Source organism: Bemisia tabaci, chromosome 8 (genome assembly GCF_918797505.1).
Source record: "Bemisia tabaci chromosome 8, PGI_BMITA_v3".
Classification (NCBI taxonomy): Eukaryota; Metazoa; Arthropoda; class Insecta; order Hemiptera; family Aleyrodidae; genus Bemisia; species Bemisia tabaci.
This window is the reverse complement of record NC_092800.1, coordinates 42,606,303-42,629,705: the sequence shown is the minus strand read 5'-3', so window position 1 is coordinate 42,629,705 and position 23,403 is coordinate 42,606,303. Positions and strand designations below refer to the sequence as shown.

General features: G+C 41.9%; 1 protein-coding gene across 1 annotated transcript in view; it reads right to left on the bottom strand.

The window, feature by feature from the left end:
* Window positions 1-23,403, bottom strand: part of sano (CABIT domain-containing protein serrano) — a 190,752-nt gene that overhangs the window by 53,637 nt on the left and 113,712 nt on the right. The window contains 1 exon segment of the mRNA XM_072303356.1: window positions 21,589-21,623. The gene's annotated coding sequence lies outside the window, so the exon portion shown is untranslated.

Here is a 23,403-nt window from a genome sequence, read left to right as displayed (position 1 = left end):
TTCGCACTTCTTTTTCTTTTCCAATAATGCCCTCCACTTTACTTCTTTTCCTATTTTGTCTACAACCTCTAATATCTTGTCTGTTACTGCTTCTTATCTTCTTTTTAGTGTATTTTATTTGTTTATCCTCTCTGGTTTTTTCATCTCTCACTTCTTTTTCATCTACTTATTTTTATTCCTAGTGTTCCTAATTTTCTCTCAATTTTTGTTCTGATCTCACCCAATCCATACCAATCCGTATTTCAAGGAATGATAATGTTTAATGTTATTTGTGTAAAGGAATCCGGCAACCTTTGGAATTGATTGAAACGAATGCAACAGCACATACAGTGGGAAAGCGAGAGTGCACTTTCAAGACTGTCATGTTCATTGTACTGTACTTGTAAATCCCCACTCGAAACTTATTTCCCCCTGGAGTTGAAGGATATTAACTCAATCGTTAGGGCACTAAGCTTCCGTGTTCCATCATGTAGTATTTGACTTTAAGTTATCGCCATATCACGAGTCAATTAATCATTGGGTGATTATGAAGATTGGAGTTCAAGTATAACATTTGCTGAACAAGCATGTTCAATAAAACGCTCGTTGAAAATTCATGTAAAATTTGTTGAACATGAAAATAAAGAGGAGGAGGTTGAAATTCTAGTCAAATTTCCATTATTTTGAATGTGGCTCAACGAATCTGGTATTGAGGCTTCCTAAAATTAGCGACTGTTTAAGTTTTACAAAAGCAACTAAAGATGGTTGGGGGCGTTCTGAGCTTTTCTTACTGAGTCTTATGAAGGGAAGGGAGGAGAGGGTCAAGCCCAGTCTTGTACAAGCCTCCCACTTAAAAAAAGAACAAACAAATAAATAAATAAAACATTTTTCTACCCGTAAAAGTATTTTTCAGCTTTTTTTAGGTTTTTTGGGCCCACTCTGAAAAACTTATTCTCTGAATTTGTTTCTATTCTTAATTATTTCTGTTTCAAAAATTACAAATCAAGTGATGAATTCTTTTCACACGATTTTCCAGGCGTGTAGATCGGATTTCTATGGCAACAGAGCTTGAAACCGCGGGTGAGTAGCGTCAGGCAATAATTAGAACGCCAGAAACGGTGTTTTCTTTTGTGTTGTTCCTGCCCTCCTCTTTTCATTACAGTCGCAACTCACTAAAGCGGGAGGGGAGAGGTTGCAATAATACGAGCCTTGATTGATTAAATCGATGCCTCACCATTCAACACTTCCAGAGACTCCACGATACCCGACCCGCACACATGGAGCTGTCAGGCTTTCTGGACCTACACATTTGGTTGCGAATATACAAAAAAACGTTCCCGTTAAATAGAAATCAATTTTGTAGAGCGTTTCTAGAAAAATTTTGATGTGCTCTTCATACAGGAGTTCCAGATCAAAATTGGAAACTATACAACGTAATTTTAATAGATAAGGATACCCGACGCTCCTAAGGAATCTCTTTCTGCATCATCTGCTGTAGCAACTTTTTCTATTTTGATTAAGTACTTTCAGACTGATAAGCTAAAAATAGGGCAGATTAATTAAGGTGCGCAAATCTCGTACAAAAAGTTGCACAAAGTCGCCTATATAAATGAATTATGTCGTCATTTTCGGAGCGATTTCTCCAATTTTGAGCGTTCACCAAGCTATCCGTAGCGGACGCTCTTTCCAAAGATTTTTTCGACTCGGGGCCGAATTTTGTCGGCTCTTTCATACGAAAATGCAACATCTATCGATGAGTCCAAACCGCATCACCGGCCAATCAGAAGTGCCAAGCCAGACTTAAGTGCAGTGACTTAAGGACTGACAAAATTCGGCACCAGGACTAAACGTTGTAGCAGGTAACACGAGAGAGTTTTTCGTTAAGTTGACTTAAGTGCAGTCAAGACTCGACGTAAGTACCTATATTTAAGCACCGCTAAAGGACCGCCAAAATTCAGCCCCAGGGCTTAACATTGTAACATGTAACATGTAAATGTAACATGAGAGAGTTTTTCGTTGAAATCTCCAAATCTGATTTTCCTATTCAACTTAGCAAACATTCTTCCATTGAACATTTTGTATCCATGGACCGAGGTCACTCTTCCTGTGTACGGTCACATATCGCCGCTCGTCTTACGTAAGGGCGTATCTCGATTTCGACCCCTGGTAAAAATTGGCAGTAGAATCTGTGTTCCAAAATACCATAGACCTAAAGCCGGCTGTAAGATTTCCAATAGCTTCTGTAGCCGGCTGTACAATTTCTTATAGCCTTTTATAGCCGATGGCGATTAAGCAACAGCCAGACGATAAAGTTTATGCTAAACGTTACTAAATACGGATACTAGGACTTAGTTAGTTTGTGGACTACCGCTCTCTTTTTGTGCCGTAGTATCTTGATTTATTTTGCGAGGAAAGCTCCGTACTTTTGAAGGATGCCTGTCATTCTTAATATGTTGGAGCGCCTTCAATTTCTTATGATACTGTGCAATACCTCTGGTGTGAAATAGTTGCTTCAGACGCCGTGGCACGCTGCGGCGCGGCGGCGGCAGCGCGTAAACGCGCATTGGCGCCTACAAACCTAACAGGGATACTTCACGCGTTGCGCAATGCGTGAAGTATCCCTGTTAGGTTTGTAGGCGCCAGTGCGCCGCCGCTCCGCTTTGTGTTATGCTCTAATATTTAATCTCGCGGAGTCAGCGTTGTTCAACTCGTGACTTTTAACTGTTTGCACACTCTGTATGGATTATTCTCATTTTAATTGATGAAAAAAAAAAAATGTTTTAAAGGAAAATGTAATGTGAGTTTTGTAAATATTAAGGTAGTTCCGTATCAAACTTAATGATTTCCAAAGCACACGAATTTCTACACAATTTCTTATAGCCTTTTATAGCCAATGGCGATAAAGTGTAAAGCCCGGCGATAGGAACTATAGCCCGACTGTATACTTTTTATAGCTTCGTATAGCCCGGCTATATGATTTGCTCCGCTTTCTACAGCCAGCTATATGATTTTCAATAGCCTTCTTTAGTCGGCTATAAGAACTCCCATGGTATTTTGAAACGCAGCTCCTATCACCAATTTTTACCAGGGACGTGAGCTCTGTCGTCCATATAACTTCATGCTTTCCAGAGCTCATCTGGAAATATATTATAGATACGCCCTTATCACAGGTCACAGGTGCGACGATATTTCCATGACAACTGCTTAGTTCAGCATCTACCAGTCATCACTCAACGGAGATGAGTGTCGCTGCCTGTCAGGGAAGCGTTTGATCTCCGAAAGTAACTTTTGACTCTAACGATTCGGTGCGGGCACGCCTGCGCCTGTGCTTGATACCATCAAATGTACCGAGACGGTCAAAATGTCTCAGGGGGTCAATCGGACGTATTTCTATCAAACGGAACTATGTTTATTGTGACGTGAGCCCTGTAATGCTTATATTCTTATGGGTCTCAGGGCTCATGTTTTAATGCACATAGTTCCGTTTGACAGAAATACGTCCAATCGTGGGTCCAGACGAAGCAGGGCCGACCGAGCCAGCCAGCCAGCGCGCGCGTCAAAAGTCCAAACACGCGCGTATTCAGATGAACGATGATACTGCAACGGAACTAGCACCGGGCACCGGGCACGAGACACGCTTGTCAAATCGTCCGGAATCCCCGCATTTTCCGATGAATTTTCCGAAGCAAAGAACGGGGATTTGTGCCCCGTCTGGCGGCGCCGCCGCGGGACGGCACCGGGTAACGGCCGAGAAATGAAAACGAAATAATCAGAGTTGATTAATTTTAATCTAACTGTACAATCGTGAAACGCGATGACATTTAAACGCTCCTCGGCCCGACTGCAAACAGACCATACAACAAACTAAATTAGCTATTGTTGTACGTTGTACGTGACGTGGATTTTAGGGTCCGGGCACCGTTGCCGTAATTCTCGATAAAGTGACGTTTAAGTTGAGGCCTTTGAAGAATACACGGAAAAAATGGATCAATTCTCGATTAAGTAACGTTTGAGTTGAAGCCTTCGAAGAATGCACGGAAAAATGGATTGCTGATTTAACGATTAAATTCTTAAAAAAATATGTCCGAAATGTTTCAAATGTACATTCTACAATAGCGAAAAGTTAAATAAACCACAGGGATGGTAAAATTAGCATTTTTTATTGTAAAATCTACATTGAAACTTGTCGGACACTTTTTTAAACTACAAATTTGTTAAATTAGCAATTTCATTTTTTCTCCGAGTAGTTGGAACGTACATGAAATCAAGTAGCAGATGGTTGACCCTTACTCAGTTTGACCACCTTTTGCAAGGGTCTATCTCCACATGCTTATTTGTAAGTATTTCTCGAGCAGATCGTTAACATTGTCCTTCTTATGATGATATGCTAACCATTAAACATGTTATAAAATCACCATTCAAACCATTATGGTTCGCCTGAGGAAAGAATTTGTTTAAGAAAAGATCGCGAATACGAGTTTGTCTGTTGCAACGTTTTTAAAGTGTTAAGAATAGTTCCTTTTTGTACAGCAAAATTCCGAGAAAAAAGGGAGACCTTTTCTTTATACGACAACCAAGTTTAGTAAAACTTCCGGGTATTTCAAACGGAGCTATGTGCATTATGACGTTACTCCTGTTATGCACACATTCTTATGGGTCTCAGGGCTCATGCCTCGATGCACATAGTTCCGTTTGGCAGAAATACGTTCATTTTATTGGCATGCCATCTGAAAAAATAACTTACCATCGGTGGTAATTTTGAAACCTTCGAAGGACTTATTCATGCTTAAAAATAAAGTATTAATGAGAGACATTTCCTCAGCTTGAAAACACGCACATGTCCTTTTTCCACTGATTAAAAACTCAAAATTTTTGACTGTAATTGAAATTTTTGGAACTTTTCGGCTTCCCTCCCGCGAATTGGTGTGGATTCCAGCATCATTCCACCACCTTAAACTTCCACTGATTATGAATATGTAAAGAGTTCGATCTGACAACACGGACTACCGCATATTAATTTTGACTCAACGCAACATCTTCCCTGTCCCCCCTGCTCCCCCCGCCAACGCGTGTCTCCCGAAAGCCAGCACGGTCCGTGTATGCCTCACACACTTCGATAAACATTCAAGTTTACTCAGGTGTATGACTCTTCTCCTTTATGGGCGTCCGGGAAAAAACTTGTCTTCTTTCTCCGCTACTAATTAATCTTCAAACATGTACGGCACCCATAACTGTACCGCTCATTAGGGATCTCAAAATAACTGAGGCGAACAGCATCCACAGGTATTCCAGGACTGGCCTCCTGCATTTCGAGCGTCTTTTCTTCACGACTCTCGGGGATAAGCTCCTCGTTCGACGGCAGAATGTCTTTATGAAAAAATGCGTTCGAAATGCATTCCTCTATTCCAACTAGGCGAGAGGAAGATTATTTTCAGGACATCAGAATTCAAAATCAGTGGTGGCTGGCGTACGAAGCGGGAGGGATTTCATATTTTGACTATTTATGCTAAAAGGAACTATGTGCATAGGTTTGCGTGGAGCATAGTTCTTTTTAGAATAAATACGTCCATTTAGAACATCAGGATGCACAATCAGTGGTGGCTCGCGTATGCTGCGAGAGGCGGAGGATTTGGGATATTTTTATCAAGGTAATATTTTATCGTGATTACAGACAAAAGTTATTAAACAAATGATTGAAAATAAATTAAAAATTAAAAAATTTCGAGTAAAAAACCTAAAACCTACATATTGGTGGCTAAGATCTGAGAAAAACGAACGAAAAAACTATAATAACAGGGACATCGATGCAGGCACCGTTGACCAAATACAAGTTTTTTTGTATGCTTCTCTCGGATCTCGGCCACCAACATGTTTGTCTCAGTTTTTCCTTCGATACTTTCTAATTTTTTATTTCTTTTCCGACTGAAAATGACTCAGTTTCAGTCGAAAGGTCTCGGGTTCTCATAGTGTTGTATTTTAGCTTTGTTTCCTGTTTTCCCCCTTGTTTTTCTCCTGAAGAGGATTGAGTCGATATGTCGAAGGTAGTTAGTCAAATCAGGTACTTTATCAAATGACTGGGCAGGTAATCACATTTTGACAGTTTACGAGATTCTGCAAATTTATGGTGAGGATTTCACGGGTTTTCAATACTTTGGGAAAATAACTCTTCAAATCGCGAACTTCCTTGTCCTCTTTTACATGCCTTTAGAAAGTTTAAATGTTAAAATTTTATGTTTCATGACGTGCTGAAAATTTTATGATAAATGTGCATTCAGGATCTTAAAATAGTTAAAAATACTATTGTATGCTGCATATTTTTACAGAGAATTCTTTCTTACAGCAGCAACAAATATTATGTCTAAAATTAGGGTAAAAACTCAAAATTTCAATCTAAGTAAGAATATTTGACTACATGTCCAGGCATTTAACAAAGTGCCTGATTTGACATTTGCCTTCGACAGATATAACATTCCAAATGGGAGCAAAATATTCTTATTTTTAAGAGTGTAGCTTAGCAATGTCTTGTTGGAGTGCATTCACACGCACACTAACACACATTTGATTGGGGAGGGGGTGGTGGTAGAGATATTCACGGCCGTTGCCGAGGAAGGTTAGCCGGGAGCCGGGACGGTGGATCCTGGTCCCGGTGATCTGGTCATCATTGATTGCCTCCCTTTGAGCATTTAGAAAGTTCCCGCCCCCCTCCTCCGCGACGCCTCTCATCACGCTTGGCTTGCCTCACTTTCCAGTCACCTCGCCGCGCCGATCGCTGCCCTATCCCCCTTCGAATCCGCGCCCCACGGGCCACGGGCACGGGTCCGCGGGTCCCTGAATAATCAAAGTTCACACATGAAGGGATCCGATTCCCGCCTCGTCGACGACGGCGTGACTTCCAACGCTCGAGCTAACGCGACACGACGCAGACGTCCTCTCAGGTTGTCGCTCCTCTCTGCCGTGCTAAGGAAGAACGCCGTATGAACCTGCGGGCGTTGCCAAAGTTCCATTTATAAAACACAAATTCCCAGGTAAACTTATGAATATTTTCCTTCCGATTTTTCAGACGACTCTGTTCGCAATTTTATCTAAAATATCTGAAAATTTCAAGGAAAAATATTCATAACTTCCCTCAAAAATAAACGTTTTAACGAAGGAAATTTGGCAACTCTCGACTGTTCATACGGCGTTATTCCTTAGTACGGCAGCGTCTGACGTACGGGCGCACCTCTATTTCCACGTGAACCCTGTTCTCGGTATAACTCTATGCTTTCTGGGGCTTATGTGAGAATAGAGATACGCCCTTACGTCGGAGGGACGACGAAGTGAGGGAATAGGATTCGCATTGAAAAGTCCTTAAATCTTCGGGTACAAGTTGCGGTGAATGGGTCAGTTACGCTGGTCACAGAATCGCGTTTTGATGCTTGCTCCTTGTCGATCGGCTAAAAATAACGAGATCTGTCCAAACAGCAACTTTCTACGTTCGATATAAACCGAGATATCGTCCTTTGAAAAGTCGAGTTTTTGATGTCATCCACCGCGGTAATGGCACCCTTGGTTTCTTCCACTTTGCTTTCATCAGTCGGTGAGACGCACATTTCCACTGGTTGTTCAACAGGAAACTCGGATGAAAGCAAGGTGGAAGAAACCACGGGTGTCACTACCGTGGTGGATGACGTTATAAATAGAATTTTTCAAAGCGTATTACCTCGGTTAATATTGGACGCAGAGAGTTGCTGTTTAGACGGATCTTATTAATTTTAGTTAATCTACTACAAGAATTAAGCACCGAAACACAATTATGAGATCAGCGCAACTATTACATGGGGTGTGCTCTAGAAAGCTTGCATAGGAAACGATATAAAAAGTGGGTGTGATTCCCTTTGGAGCAATGGAAAAGTGGGATTTTACATTCTGCCGGCACTAAGTGTCAACTGAATGCGGCACTCATAAGCTGTGGGCATGGCAAAAGAGCGTTGTTGGCAGGGGTCATGAGTTAAATGTCGACCAAGATTGACAACGGAGATGGCTTCGTTGCCGCTGACGTAACTGGCGATTTATAATTCCCATTCATTCTTACGACCGTCTACTAACAAGCACTCCCATTCTTTCTCACCTGCACATAGCTCTGTTTGGTAGATTTTCATCCAAATGATGCATACAGTCCCAAGAAGGGATCCTGAAATGAAGACGTCAGCAGTATCACAAGGAAAATCTGTGCGTTGACTTCCCAGGGTAACTCATGAACAATTGGAAAGCTAGCAGTGCGGGGTATCTGAAATATATTTTCTGTGATTGTAAAAGAGTTGCGTCTAAAATCAAATTTTGAAAGTTCTACGGAATGTTCTGTCTTAGAAAACATCGCTGCATATTACATTATTTTCAGGACGCGCAATTCGCAAGAAAGTCAAGAAAATCTTCTGTGCTTACTTTTCTTACGTTGCGTTAAAATCTCTCGCGCCTTCAATTTTTCAAATGCAGCACTGACTCCATCAAGCACGTTTAGTCGTATCTCTGCGCCGTTATCAACGCACATCGTTTCCCTCGCTATAATTCCATTTTGTGATGGCTCGTTTGTCTTATTTGTAGTGATGCCTCAAGTACTACCTGAGCAACACAGCCGACGATCGGAGAGATTTAACTTTTCAACACATTTTTCAACACAACTTGTTAACAAATTTCGAGATCCTGGCTCCTACTGTCGTTGCACTTTGTCGCACCGCTGGATTATGCTGCCGTGCTAATGAAGAACGCCGTATGAACCTTCAGGCGTTGCCAAATTTCCTTTGATAAAAAACGAATTTCTCGGTAAACTTGTGAATATTTTTCCTCCAATTTTTCAGATAATTTTGACTCGCAATTTCACCGAAAAGTTCCACAAATTTCAAGGGAAAATATTTATAACTTTCCTAAAAAATGAACGTTTTATCGATGGAAATTTGGCAACTCTCGGATGTTCATGCGGCGTTCTTCCTTAGCACGGCAGTATATGGGCGTCATCACACTTCGGGAGTTCGGGTAAGCCTTATGATGCGTATGAGCCCATTTTTACAGAACGCGCGAATACAAAGTTATGCTCCTTACACTAGGATGTCCATTATTTTTGAAATTCAAGAAGATTTAAGCTCCCCAGGTCTCAAAACGCTTGAGGTGCGAAAATAAGGAATAGCTTTGGGAAAATTTTAAAAAAATAATTTAAAGGCCTCTCCATCGCCCTAAAGAGCGCACGTGATAAAAATTGGTACTTTTGGCAAAACTATCGTCGTTTCTCTATGGAAATCATCAAATTGCGGCTCTGTAGGGCAAAAATTTCGTCTGTTTGACCTACGGTGACTTGACGAATGGACGGATCGGAAAACGGATGCGATGAACGTCACCCACCGTTGACAAAAGCAGGATAGGGGGAGCGAGTGGAGGAATACAGGTGACTGCGCACGGACAGGAAGCACGCTCCAATCAGGAACTCACATTTTGGCCAATGGAACAATGAATGAACGTGGGCCGTTGTCTCATTTGTTTACGTTTTAGCCAGATGGCCGTGCCATGCGCGGATAACTGTAAACCGGTGATCGCAGGCATATATCACAGGACTACTAATGGAGCGTCAATTCACCGCTATTGAGCCAGAGTAGATATGTTTTAGAAGATGGCGGGTAATTTAAGTTGGTATCAATTTGACTACACTTTGCAATTTGGAACTATAAATTCTAGCCCGGTTTAAAAACAACGTATGTGCCATTGGTTTTCCTATATGCACATAAGTGTTTTTTTCAGATGAGCCAGAATTTATGGTTCCAAATTGCAAAATGCAGTCCAATTTTCACCGAGTTCTGCTGAAAGGAACCGAAATTTGGACGGATTTCTGTCAAACGAACCAGAGACAGGTGGGAAAGAAGGGGTGCCCTCGTTAGTCAAGGGCAGTAAGAATGCATGAGAATTATAAAGCGCCGGTGACGTCAGCAGCGACGAAGTCGCGGCTCCGCTTGGGAGTCTTTAACTCATGAGCCCTGTCCACAACGCTCTTGTCACATGCCCAAGGCTCATGAGTGCCGCATTTAGCTGACATTATAGTTCCGTTTGACAGAATGCAAAATCCCGCTTTTCCATTTTTCCAAAGGGAATCTCTCCAACTTGACATTGTTCCTTATGCAATTTCAAAGAGCACATCCCATCTTTCCCACTCGTACACAGTTCCGATTGACAGAAATACGTCAAATGGATACCTCATTTTAGGAACCACCGAGCCACAGGTCCGAATTCTAGGGGCAGACTGGCTTGTCATATTTTCAGCTGTTTTTTTTCCTTAAAAATTTTGAAAGCTCCCATAGTTTAATACAAGAAAAAAAATAAATCGTTTTCTTCCCGATGCATTTTCTGCGCTAAAATATTTTATCGAAGTGAAGTAACAATACTTAAATTTGCAAAAATAGTCGATGGATTTCCTTATCAGCTCATTTCGTCGTCTTGTCTCCCGGACGGAGGAAAGCTCTACTCCAACGTTGCCACATTGACCCCTACCATTAATTTATTTTACAAAAATGCATTTGCGCAATTTTCATTCAAAATTTTCAGATTTTTGCATGAAATCTAGGGAAAAAACAGTTTAATCTTCAATTAAAAATGCCCAAGATTTTCCTGGATGGTTTTTCAACTGAGGGGAATTTCGGCAACACTGAAATGAAATTACGTTCTTCCGTGAGGGAAACGTCGATTCTGAACACATATTCTCCCTGCCGAGGAAATTTTTACAGACGTAGAAATATTACCACCAGGTTATCTAAATTGTGAATTTAAGTTATCGGCTCGGATACTAGCAAATTCCATGATATTGCATAACGGTTCTCTAAACGTTGTTCTCAATTACAGTAGGAAATATTCGGTGCCGATGTAGTATTGACCTTCAATGACGCAACTTCTTTCCTTTTTCTCGCCTTGCTCCTGGGTCTACGTGCAATTATTTCCAATTGTGTGAGTTCTCACAGGAATAACTCAATTCTCAATTAACTGGAGATAGAAATTAACCGGTCCTGCAATGATCGTCCAATCGCCTCCCCTTCTCACCGTCCTGTGCCTTTCCTACTTAAAAGCACGGTTGCCACATGGAGCATTCATATACTGATAACAGCGAACATCTGCATTATTAGTGACATTTTATCAATACTTATGTTTGGAACCTCTGAAATGTACGTCTTGCTTTGATTTTTTATGAATATTAGTATACATGAGAATGTGACTTTATATTCTCGAGAAATTTCTATCATTAATTTTTTCTTTTTTTTTTCATTCATTATTATTGTGCTATGTGAAATTGTGACCAAATTTAAGCTCGCCATAGAGCAATGACTGGGTAAGGACCTCTAGGTGGTACTGTTTGCGGCTTCGACAGCGCAGAGCGTTTCCAAAATTTCTTAATTTTTAAAATTTTCCGACTTTCCTATTTTCCTGGTTTTCTCGCTACTCTCCAATTCCAAAAATTGAATCCTGATTCTCCCAGACCTTTGACCAAAACTTACACCTGGCTTTTTTTCACTTGTTAAAGTTGATTTTTGGACTAAACTTTGGACAAAATCCGCCTCTAGAGATTTAAGTTAAGGAAAAGGCACTTATTTAAGGTTTCTTGTGCGGCGACCAACTGAAGGGCTTGGAGAAAAAGTCGCATAGGTGCAGTTTTTGAAAAAAATTGAGATTTTAATTATAACAAGTAATACAAATCCTAATGCATATTCTGTGGAAAATCGCTCCCAAATTCCTATCCAAGCATCAGAGAGGCACTTTGAACTTTCTTTCCGCCGTAAGGATCCATGGAATTTCAAAACTTCATATCATACCCGTATTTCTAGAAATAGCAAAAAATGCACTTATGCACTTCGTCCTCCGAGCCCATCGACTGCACTAATGTGCTCAGGAAGAACGTCGTATGAGCAATCGAGAGTTGCCTTTCCTCCAGTAAAATGCTAATTTTTCAGAAGAGTTAGGAATATTTTCCCTTGAAATTTTCAGATACTTTATAGAAAATTGTTATCGAAATCGTAGAAAATTTGGTAGAAAAATATCAACAAGTTTTCCAGAGATTTTGTATTTTATCGAAGGACATTTAGCAACGCCTGAAGGCTCATACGGCGTTTTTCCTAAGCACGGCGGTGGTTGCTAAGCCAACGCGACGCACTACTCTCCAAATTCCTCGACTTCTTTTTCAGATCGCTGATTCCCTGACTTTTCCTGATTCTCCAGGTTTCCCAGACTTTTCCTGATTCTCCAGGTTTCCCAGACTTTTCCTGATTCTCCAGGTTTCCCAGACTTTTCCTGATTCTCCATGTTTCTCAGAATTGTCCTGATTCTCCAGGTTTCCGAGACTTTTCCTGATTCTCCAGGTTTCCCGGACTTTTCTTGATTCTCCAGCTTTCCCAGAATTTTCCTGATTTTCCAGGTTTCCCAAACTGTTCCTGATTCTCCAGTTTTCCCAGACTGCCGGAAACCCTGGATAAGAAATGTAGATAAAAAAGGCACTTTGGCTTCGCAGGAGGAAATGGTAGCCTAGACCCGATGCGTTTTTAATCCCAATTAGTCGGGGGGAAGAAAGAAGACGGATGAGTTGTCGGGGGGGGGGGGGGGGTGCTGCCGGTGAGCCCGCTGCTCTTCCGATCGGTATTAAATTGCAAAAAATAATTGAAGCGCCAACTTGTCTGAACGTTTTTAAATTATTTCCCCCGGGTTCGTTCAACCTCGGCGCAATGAATAGCGACGCGAAAACAGTAGGTGTGCTTTTCCCGCCCGCCTCTTCGCTCGGTCGCGTCAGTGGCGTGGCGTGCTTTGCGATATATCGATTGGTCTGCTATTTAAACCTGTGGAAAAGGATCGATAAACAGGGTGTTCGCAGCGAACACCTTAATAATCGATTCTTTACCATAGCTTCAAAGGAGAAATATCGATAATCGATCATTCACGCCACGCCACTGTCGCGTATTAGGTGTCAGGATCCCATCCATTATAGGTTATGAACTGTTATGATCCTCGTAAGAGGTTTCAACTTTCCATAAAAATAAATTGACGATGAAACCGTTCATGGAAAAAGCTGCACCCCTTTCCCGTGGAAGCTCCTGCAACCTGATGCTTGATTTTGTACTTGTCTATTGGACACGATTAGACTAAGGTGTAATGGATGTATGTGATTGGTCGGTCTCGGGGGTCACCGCAGTGTGGATCGAGTCAATTAGAGAGGTCGGACATGAAATTTTTGACTAAAACAAAAAATTTTGATGTTTATTTCGTCACAAATTCTATTTCAAGGGTATTTTGAGAGAACATTTCACCAAAAAAAACAACGAAAACACTCTCAAACTTTTTTGTTTCGTAATTTCGAAAAACTAAGCTTTCGAAGTTTCCAGATTATCCTTGAATTCTCCTATTGACTCGATCCTCTGTTCACCGTTGCCGCTCTCGCTTTTTCGTGCGCCTTTCTCGGGCCGGAAAATCCGACCGACCAATCACATAGCTCCATTACACCTTAGTCTTTTATATACGACCTTTAGCTTGAGCTTTATGACCTTTTTCGCTTTACATACGACCATAAATCTCACATCTCCTTAATTTAGCGAGAATTGCAAAAATCTTCGTCGGTGTTTAGACAGCATGAAAAATATCATAATACCTTTAGAGCAACTCGAGTGACAGCGGCCTGATTGTTGAAATTGCTAGACAAAGCAATAGACAAGAAGACATAGGGAGTAGGAAACGATCCTATTAGTTGAAATGGGTGGTTCCTATCGACTAAAAAAGATAATGATGGACTAACTATGGGGTTTCAAGTGGGTTGCCGTTAGTTAGTCTTTTACATACCTTCTTTGACCGTTGGAACCACCCGCCTCCATCAATAGGATCCCTCCATACCATTTTCGTCATCTTTGTCTGCACCTTTGTCTAATAACTTTGACAATCAGTCCCTGGAGCTCACGTAAGTACCAAGCTGATAGCAAGATACATTTTCGCACTCATATCATTCCGGTGTATTCATTGGCGGATCCAGAAAATTGGCAAAATTGTCATTCCTCCATTTAAACCTATGGAAATGTATCGATTCTCGGAGGGGTCAGGTGCTCCGACAAGAATCGATTATTTAGCATAGGGTTCAATGGAAGAAATCCGGTGTTGACAAATTGCTGGATCCGCCTCTGGATATTCGCTTGCAGCTTGGCAACGCGAAGGTGCAGCCGCATCCTGCCGGGATGCATAGATGAGCGCATGCGCAGAAAAATTATCCACCGCCGACATACGCGCGTTTGAGGAGGAACAGTTATAATTAGGAGTGAAACAACCCCCTCCCCTCCCCCGCCGTCGCTCTCTCCCGTGGGTCGATCGCGGCGAACAATTATTTTCAGGGGTCTTTGTTTGTCCGTAATTATTGCTCGGGGGCCAATCAGCCGGGGGGGGGGGGGGGGTCGAGGAGGAATATGCTCGGAGAGTATGGAGACGAAGAAGGAGGAGGAGGAGACGAGACGACAATGGCCCGATGACGTCTGGATTTGCATTTTTGAAGCTCGAGTAGTTCTGCGCGTGCGCGAACGGCGAGCGAGATGCATAGCGTGAGATTCGGTTCGTTGTTGTGATGGACGTCGCGGTTTCCAGGGACCTTGACACCCGTGAAAAGTTCGCGTTTTCTTCGCTTTCGCCTTGACATAATTCCCCCCTCGGTTGTCTCTGAAGGCCAATGCTCCGTCCCGTTACTGTGTCCGTCAAAAGTTCCGGAATTCGGAACTCTTTTGTTCCAATTCCTCCCTCTCCATGATCGTTGAAAGTTCCGGGAATATTTATAGATTTTTTTAAAAGTTCCGAGAAAGTTCTGAAAAATGCAAAAGATCCGGAACGTTTTGGGGATTTCAAAAGTTCCGGAAAAATTTCAGAAAAATCTGCAAAGCTCTGAAATTCGGTACTATAGTTCTGGGAAATAGGAGCAATGCTGATGGCACCGATTGGGAGAGGGTTTACGTTATTTGATCCATAACTTGATATGCTGCAATAATGTGGATCCGAGTCATACTTAATTCATACAAGTTTCCTTTATATCCGTTTGGTTGTTACGAGAACCAGAGTTATTTTTTTAAATTAAAGATGCACGATTTACACAACTCTGTAATCGAGCTGGTTGATCTTTTCTGTTGAATGCAACTGAAATCTCTCTCGAATGCCTACAAACAAAATGGCCATATTTTACCGTCACATTTCGTCGTTTCCTGCACGAAGGAACGTAACTCCATTTCAAGGTTGCAAAACCCAAACAATTTAATTTTTTTTTTTTTTTACAAGAATATCCCCGTACAATTTGCGTCTAAAATTTGTCTGATTTTTGCAGAAGATCAGAAAGGAAATCAAAGAAAATTTCAGTTAGAAGCGCCCAAAATTATCCTAGTAAAAATTCAATTTGCGAGGGAAAATTTGGCAACATTGGAAAGTAGTTACGTTCTTCGTGAGAGGAGCGACGATTTATGAACTGCTTCAAAAGTAGAATGAAAAGTTTTCAAAGTTTTCAAGAACAAAAAGTTCCGACCCAGATAAGGGACAAAATATTTTAACGGTGAAATTCTAGGAAAGCATTCTCGGGTACTCGCACACAAGGCACTTGGCCGCATTTCTGCCAAACGGAACTATGTGCATTAAGACATGAGCCCTGAAGTCCATACGGATATATGCATAAAAGGGCTCATGTCTTAATGCACATAGTTCCGTTCGGCAGAGATACGTCCAATTGTCGCCGCGGGCAATAAAAGCGGGATCAATAATGGGACAAAGGATCAGGCTCGGGGCTGTGGGAATCCGGGCGACCGTACTGCCGTGCTGAGTAAAAACGTCGTATAAGCATTCGAATGTTGCCAAATTTCTTGTTAGAAAACATTTATTTTTGAAGAAAGTTATGAACATTTTTCCTTGGAATTTTCAGATCTTTTAGATCTAATCACGAACGAAATCCTGTGAAAAATTGGAGGAAAAAAATTCACAAATTTTCCTGAAAGTTCGTGATTTGTCGGGGGAAATTTGGCAACGCCTGTTGGCTCATACGACGTTTTTACTGAACACAGTAAGCCACGGACACGGACGGCGCGTCACGTCGGCTGAGCTTTATTTATCACACGCGTCCGGGCGTCAGGGCCGGTGTGGCCGGTAACTGCGCGCTCTAATGAGTAGCGGGACGATTAGTGATGGACACGAGGTGACCGGTGACCGGGCGAGTGGCGAGTGGTGACACCGTCAACGGTTTATTTGACACGTTCCGAGTCACGGTAACGGCCGCGCAGGGACCGGACCATCGCGCGGCGGGGCGGAGGGGGGGGAGGAGGTCAAAGGATGCGGGGTCGATGTTCTCCGCGGTCCTCGCACCCACAACCTACGCCGTATCGGGTTCTGCTTAATTTGCCATTCCGCGGATATCGTCCGCTTACTTTGGTCCATGCTTTTCCCGTAATCCTTAAAATACTACACTGAAAAAAAAAAAAAAAAAAAAACTTCGACCGTGGAAGCCGCACTAACGGGATATAGACGTGCCGTCCACGTTTCGGGCTCGTAGGCTGAAAATTCCGGGCGTAGCATCAGGAACAGTCGAAACTACGGCTCCAGCACCCGGAACTTTCGGCTTCTGAGCACGGAAAAAACGAGTTTAGGGCTGGTACCTGCGCCGAAAGGTCCCAGCCCTAACCGGGTAGGTAAAATTGCTTTACCTCCACCGCCCTAGGAGCAGGCCCGGCGCGCGTAGAGCCCAAATCTACCTGCTCCAGGGTTCAGCCCTACCTGGTAAGAGCTAGACCCTGTCCAGGTAGGGCTGGGCCTTACCCGCGCAGGGCCTGCCCCTGTGGCGGTGGAAGTGAAGCAATTCTAGGGCCCAGCCCTAATCTCGTTTTTTCAGTGAGCCCGGGATGGACGGTATATCTATATAACCCTAAATTTTTCTCGGTGCATTTTAATGCTTCACGAAGAAATGTATTTTAGTTTATTCAAGTACGATTTTTAGTATAGAGGGATTGTAATCAGAGACAATATATGTTAGAGACCGAATTCAAATGACCCAGAGTGAGTTATGTTTATTGTTAGGTTGTTAGGTCCAATTGTTACGACCTACCGTTTCTAAACCCTCGGAAACTCAGAGAATGCATTATTTTAAGGACCGATCTGCAAGAATATTAAGGAATCTAATAGCGCTTACTTTTCTTACGCTGCGTTAAAGTCTCTCGCAAATGCTCTCAAACTTTGTGCGGCGACTCATTTTGAGTAACATTTTTCAAGTGCATGCTTTAATTGTATGCTCGCACTCAAATTTTAAGGAAAGTCAAGAGGATTAAAGGCGCTTGTTTTTCTGCGTTTGCGTTAAAGTCTCCCAAAAGTCTATTTGAAGTTTCTCTGGTGGCGTACACTCTAGATTAAGTTGTTCATTATTTGCGTGTATTTCTGATCACTCAAATTTTTCCTCACAAGATTTTAAGGCGAATGCGCATGCATTCTTATTTCTAAAATTTTAAGAAATGTTTTGAAACCCCAGGACGCCAGGAATGGTATTGCCAGGATTGCGAGAGGTAAACTGGTTCGCAAAATTATAACAGTTTTGAGAGTATGACGTCATCAAAGAGGAATCTCTCACATTGCATCTGAGTGACGTCAATTAACATTAGGTCATACACCTCTGCTGGGTTCAAACTCGATGTAATTACCGCGCTTAAAATTGCTGAATCATTTCGTGGAGCCTAATCATCGTCCATAAATTTCTTCGTTTCGAGGAAAATATTTCCTGGATGCGAAAGCTTTCCTTTCGGAGAATTAGCGAAAAATTGCTTTGATCTTCAATGGCGGGCGTGATTTGCGAAAACGAGACACCCAGCCGTTGTTGCGTTTGAGCCTGGTGTTACCTGTCCTTGATTAATAGCACTAATGGCTCGCATTTCTCAATTTCCATGCGAACCCGCGAGATTTTGTTACAGATAAGAAGATTCGCACGTTCATTGAGTTTGCGGTGCGTTTGAACATTTCATTAATAGGCGCACCCAGGGAGAGGAAAAATTTGAGAAATGTTCGGGGTAATTGTGTTCTGATTATTTCAGCTTTTAGTGGTCAGTAATAAAGTAATCAGATCCAGCCGAACACGAGGGTTGAAATGGCTTTAGACGTGGGTTGGACGCGGAAACTTGAAGTTTTCTCGTTCAATATACAGGGTGTCCAAAAAGTAACGTCTTTAACTTTCAGGATCGATTTTTCGACTCAAAAATTTGACTTTTCCCCCGATACACATTACTGGGGAAAAAAAACCATTGGAATCTAGAGTCCAGACTCTTAAAAACATATACAAGAAAAAATACTCTTGATTCAATCGGATTTTTGCTTAAATCAAGAACCAAAGCCTCTTAATTTGAGCGGATTTCCTTCTGATTTGAGTAAAAATCTGATTGAATCAAGAGTATTTTTTCTTGTCAATGTTTTCGAGAGTCTGGACTCTAGATCCAATGCGTTTCTTTTTTTCCAGTGATATTGCCCGAAAACGCTTCATAAAGTGACCCATGCGGTTCCTTTGCTCTGCGCTGTCCTTTTGTACATTCCTTACAGTAAAAACCGCGTATACCCAGCAGGAAGTTTTAAAAATCTGAAACTTTTTCAAAGCTCTGTTGCGTCGAAATGACGCGATTATGGAAGATTTTGTGCAGAGCCTTCTCCGCTTGATTTTTCGCGCTTTTCCAAATATCATCAACCAAAAAAGTTATCACGATTTTAAAATTCGGGAACGCTCGTAACCTCATTTTCCGAAGACGCACATCCTTGAAAACGCAAAGAATGAACAATTGAACAGTGCGCTAAAAACTACGCTCTTAGTCTAAGTTTCATCCATGTACAACAAAACAACGAGGAGTTACATCAGTTTGAGAGAAAAAAATTGCAACTTTGGAAGCGCATAGCTCATTTATGAAGCGTTTTCGGGCATATGTCCACCGAGAAAAAAGACACAGTTATTCTACCGTCACAACGGTAGTTATTTCACACGGGATTCCATTAGTAGAACCGTGGATTTTCATTCTTGTAACGATGAGCACGGTGATATGACCGATTCACCGTAATATTACTATGGGAACAGACATACTATTATGACCATGGTTAATGCCACTGTGCTCATCAATAATATTACCAAAATCCACGGTTCCACTACCGTAGAATCCCGTGTGAGATTATTACCGTGGTAACCGTCGAATAACCGTGGTTTTTTTCTCCGTGTGTATAGGATAGAGAGTCAAATTTTATGCCGGAAAATCGGTCCTGAAGGTTAAGAACGTTAACCTCTGGACAACCTGTATATCGTTGGCTACTCCTGAAATTCTGACGATTACTTGGATGAAATTCGGACGGGAGGTTCCCGGTCGTCGGCGAGGAGGATACCGGCTCCCGGGTCGGGGGCCGGACATGGCTGGGTGCGCGCTCGATTTCCGACAAAGCAGTGAAATTTTGCTTTCTCCTCTCCGCGGTGCGCGCGCGGCGCGCGGCGACTCCCGTCTCCCGGAGCCCCAGTCCGGGCGGCAGGGCCGTGGCTCGCGCGGTCGCTGCACCGCGAGGCGGTCAGTAAAAGTGCGGCAGCGCGCCGCGCCATGCCCGTGCCAGATGATTATCCCGCAGTGCCGCTCCGCCGGATTAACCCCCCCACAACACGCCTCCGACAACGAGGAATCCAAGTATTTTCGGCGCATCCGGCAACGCTGGATTTATTGTTCTGGGTGCTCGCTTTTTCACTCTTCGCCATCTCTGGCACTCGTCCCAAGGTAGATTTACACAGGTATGGAAAAGTTGAAAATTTCCCATGAGCCTCAGTACGTGTCACATGACTACGTGACGTAGGTTAAGGGGCCCGTTTTTTTAATTAAATTACAATCAAATTAACATTCAAACGTTTGTGCGTTTAAACGTTAAAATTAATATCGCATTATCAAAATTGTGCAAAAAATCCCACAAAATTTTGACAAACGATAAACCGAATATAATAAATCAAAATAATCAAAACATTCAAAATGGCTGACGTTAAGGGCCGCTGGAGAGCCAATCAGAGGCCAGTTGTTAAGTTCTGTCCATACCTGTGTAAATCTACCTTGCACTCGTCCGTCGGATGGGCAGGAATCGCCAAGAACCAATGTTAGAGTTTTACCGTGTCATGGAAAAACGCCGTATAAGCCATCAGACGTCTCAAAATTTCCGGGAAAATTTGTAAATATTTTTCCTCCAGTCGTCCGAGAATTTTTTTTGGTAATTTGATGTACAGTGTCTGAAAATATCAAGGGAATATCTTTAAGACTTGCTTAAAAGCTAACAATTTCTCAGAGGAAATTTGGGGACGTTCAAATTCACATACGGCGTTATTCTTTAGCACGACATTATGGGCAGGAATCGCCAAGAACCAATGTTTACCGTGTTATGGAAAAACGCCGTATAAGCCATCAGACGTCTCGAAATTTCCGGGAAAATTTGTAAATATTTTTCCTCCAGTCGTCCGAGATTTTTTTTTGGTAATTCGATGTACAGTGTCTGAAAATATCGAGGGAATATCTTTAAGACTTGCTTAAAAGCTAACAATTTCTGAGAGGAAATTTGGGAACGTTCAAATTCACATACGGCGTTATTCTTTAGCATGACAGTGTGGGCAGGAATCGCCAAGAACTAATGTTAGAGTTTTGCCGTGCTAAGGAAAAACGGCGTATAATCCATCAGACTTGGCAAAATTTTCTTTTAAAAATTACGAATTTCTGGGATAGTTTATAAACATTTTTCCTCCGAGTCCTTGGATAATTTTTTTTCGTAATTTGATGTACAGTGTCTGAAAATATCAAGGGAATATTTGAACTCCTCCGCAATTTGAGAGTAAATTGCAACGTTCGACTTGCTAAACGAGTTATCGCCTTACACTATTCCGAAGTAGGCAGAATGGCCTCTCACGTGGTCGAATAGTGGTATGACTCCAAGAATGCCTATGTAGGTAATCCTCCCATCGCGCATACGTATGGGCAGCCAACGACTGAAACTTGTTTCGCCTTCACTTTTCGAAGTAGGCAAAACGACTGCCCACGTGGTCGAATAGTGGTATTACTCCTAAAATGCGTTGAATGTCCGTGGAGTACGCAGACACTGGTGCCGTGCAGTATTGGCTAAAGCGCATTTCGCCTTCACTTTTCGAGTAGGCAAAACGACCGCCCACGTGGTCGAATAGTGGTATTACTCCTGAAATGCGTTGAATTTCCGCGGAGTACGTAGAAACTCGTGCTGTGCAGTGCTAGCTAAAGCGCGTTTCGCCTTCAATTTTCAAAGTAGGCAAAATGACCTCTCACGTGGTCGAATAGTGGTATCGCGCCTAGTGCAAACATGCTGCGTTTGTATCACTTTATGTTTTATCACATTTTAAAACATTTTTGTTTGTTAATTGGCGCATTATAATTTCCGTTACTAATTTGACTATTTGCATGAATATTAACGAGTTTCACCTTTTGCCTAGAGACTATACGGAACTTTATCAAATGTAATGTGGTCAAAAACGGAATGGACGTCACATAGCGAACAATATCTTCGATTCTCTGATTCGTGAAAATAATATTGGCATCTTTTAAAGATACTCACTTTTTCCGGATCACTGTTTGAAGTGACGCAACTATCTGCAACAAATATAAAAACAATTCATCAAACTGTGCAATAAAGTATAATGATACATAAGGCAATTAATTTTAACAATAAGATAATAATTTCGAAATCTACGCGAAATGAAATGGACACAATGAAATCAGGTGCGTTGGCAGATGGGATTCTGTTTCAATCAAAGATTCTTATACTCATGAATAACTATGAATAAATTATGTTTGAGATTCCTTAGTTGACTGTGAAAGAGGAAATCAGTAAGGACAAATAAAGGAAAGAAAGGAAAGAAAGGAAAAAAAGGAACAACAAGCAAAAGAAGAGGGAACAAACTATCATAATCACTTGAAATGTTTAATCGGTTGCTCTCTTACGCCTTAAGATGGAAATCCAGGAGGGGTACTTTAATTCTGGTTGCATATTATGTAAAACAACAGAAAAAGACAAATACTTTTACTATCATGGTAGGGTAGAACTCCGTATTAACATTCGAGAGTTGCCAAATCTCCCTGGTAAAAATTGGCGACGAGAGCTGCGTTTCAAAATACCATAGGAATTCTTATAGCCGGCTAAAGAAGGCTACAGGAAATCATATAGCTGGCTGTAGAATGCGGAGAAAATCATACGGCCGGGCTATGCGAAGCGATAAAAAATTATGCGGCCGGGCTATAGTTCCTATCGCCGGGCTTTACACCTTATCGCCTGGCTGTTGCTTTTTCGCCATCGATTATAAAAGGCTATAAAAAATTGTGTAGAAATTCGTGAGCTTTGGAAATCATTAAGTTTGATACGTAACCACCTTAATATTTACAAAACACACATTATATTTTCCTTTAATACATATTTTTTTCATCAATTAAAATGAGAATAATCCATACAGGATGTGCAAACATTTCAAAATCATGAGTTGAATAACGCTGACTCCGCCATATTAAATATTAGAGCCTAACACAAAGCGGAGCGGCGACGCACTGGCGCCTACAAACCTAACAGGGATACTTCACGCATTGCGCAACGCGTGAAGTATCCCTGTTAGGTTTGTAGGCGCCAATGCGTGTTTCGCGCTGGCTGCCCGCCTGCCACGGCGCTTGAAGCAACTATTTCACACCAGAGGTATTGCACAGTATCATACGAAACTGAAGGCGCTCTAATATATTAGTAATGGCAGGTATCCATCAAAAGTACGGAGCTTTCCTCGCAAAATAAATCAAGATACTACGGCCCAAAAAGAGAGCAGTATTCCAAAAACTCACTAAGTCCTGGCATCCGTAATTAGTAACGTTTAGCTTACACTTTATCGCCTGGCTGTTGCTTAATCGCCATCGGCTGTAAAAGGCTATAAGAAATTGTGTAGCCGGCTACAGAAGCTATTGGAAATCTTACAGCCGGCTGTAGGTCTATGGTGTTTTGGAACACAGATTCTACTGTCAATTTTTACCAGGGCTCCCCAGATTATCATGTATTTTTGAAGAAATGTATGTATATTTTATCTTAAAATGTTCAGATAATTTAGACTGAATCGCGAACAAGATAGTCTGAGAAATTGGAAGAAAAATATTCACAATGTCCCCAATTAATTCGTATTTTATCAGAGGAAATTTGGCAACGCCTGGAGGTTCATACGGCGTTTTCCCTGAGCAAAGCAGTTTAGGTTTGTGCTCATCATACACTGGAAAAAATTCTCGGCGTTTTTACCAAGGTCCGTTGGTACCTTTACCACCTCACTTTTTTTACCAATTATTGGTAATTTTACCAAGACAGACTGGTAAGCTTACCTAAAAACCGGTATTTTTACTGGTTTTT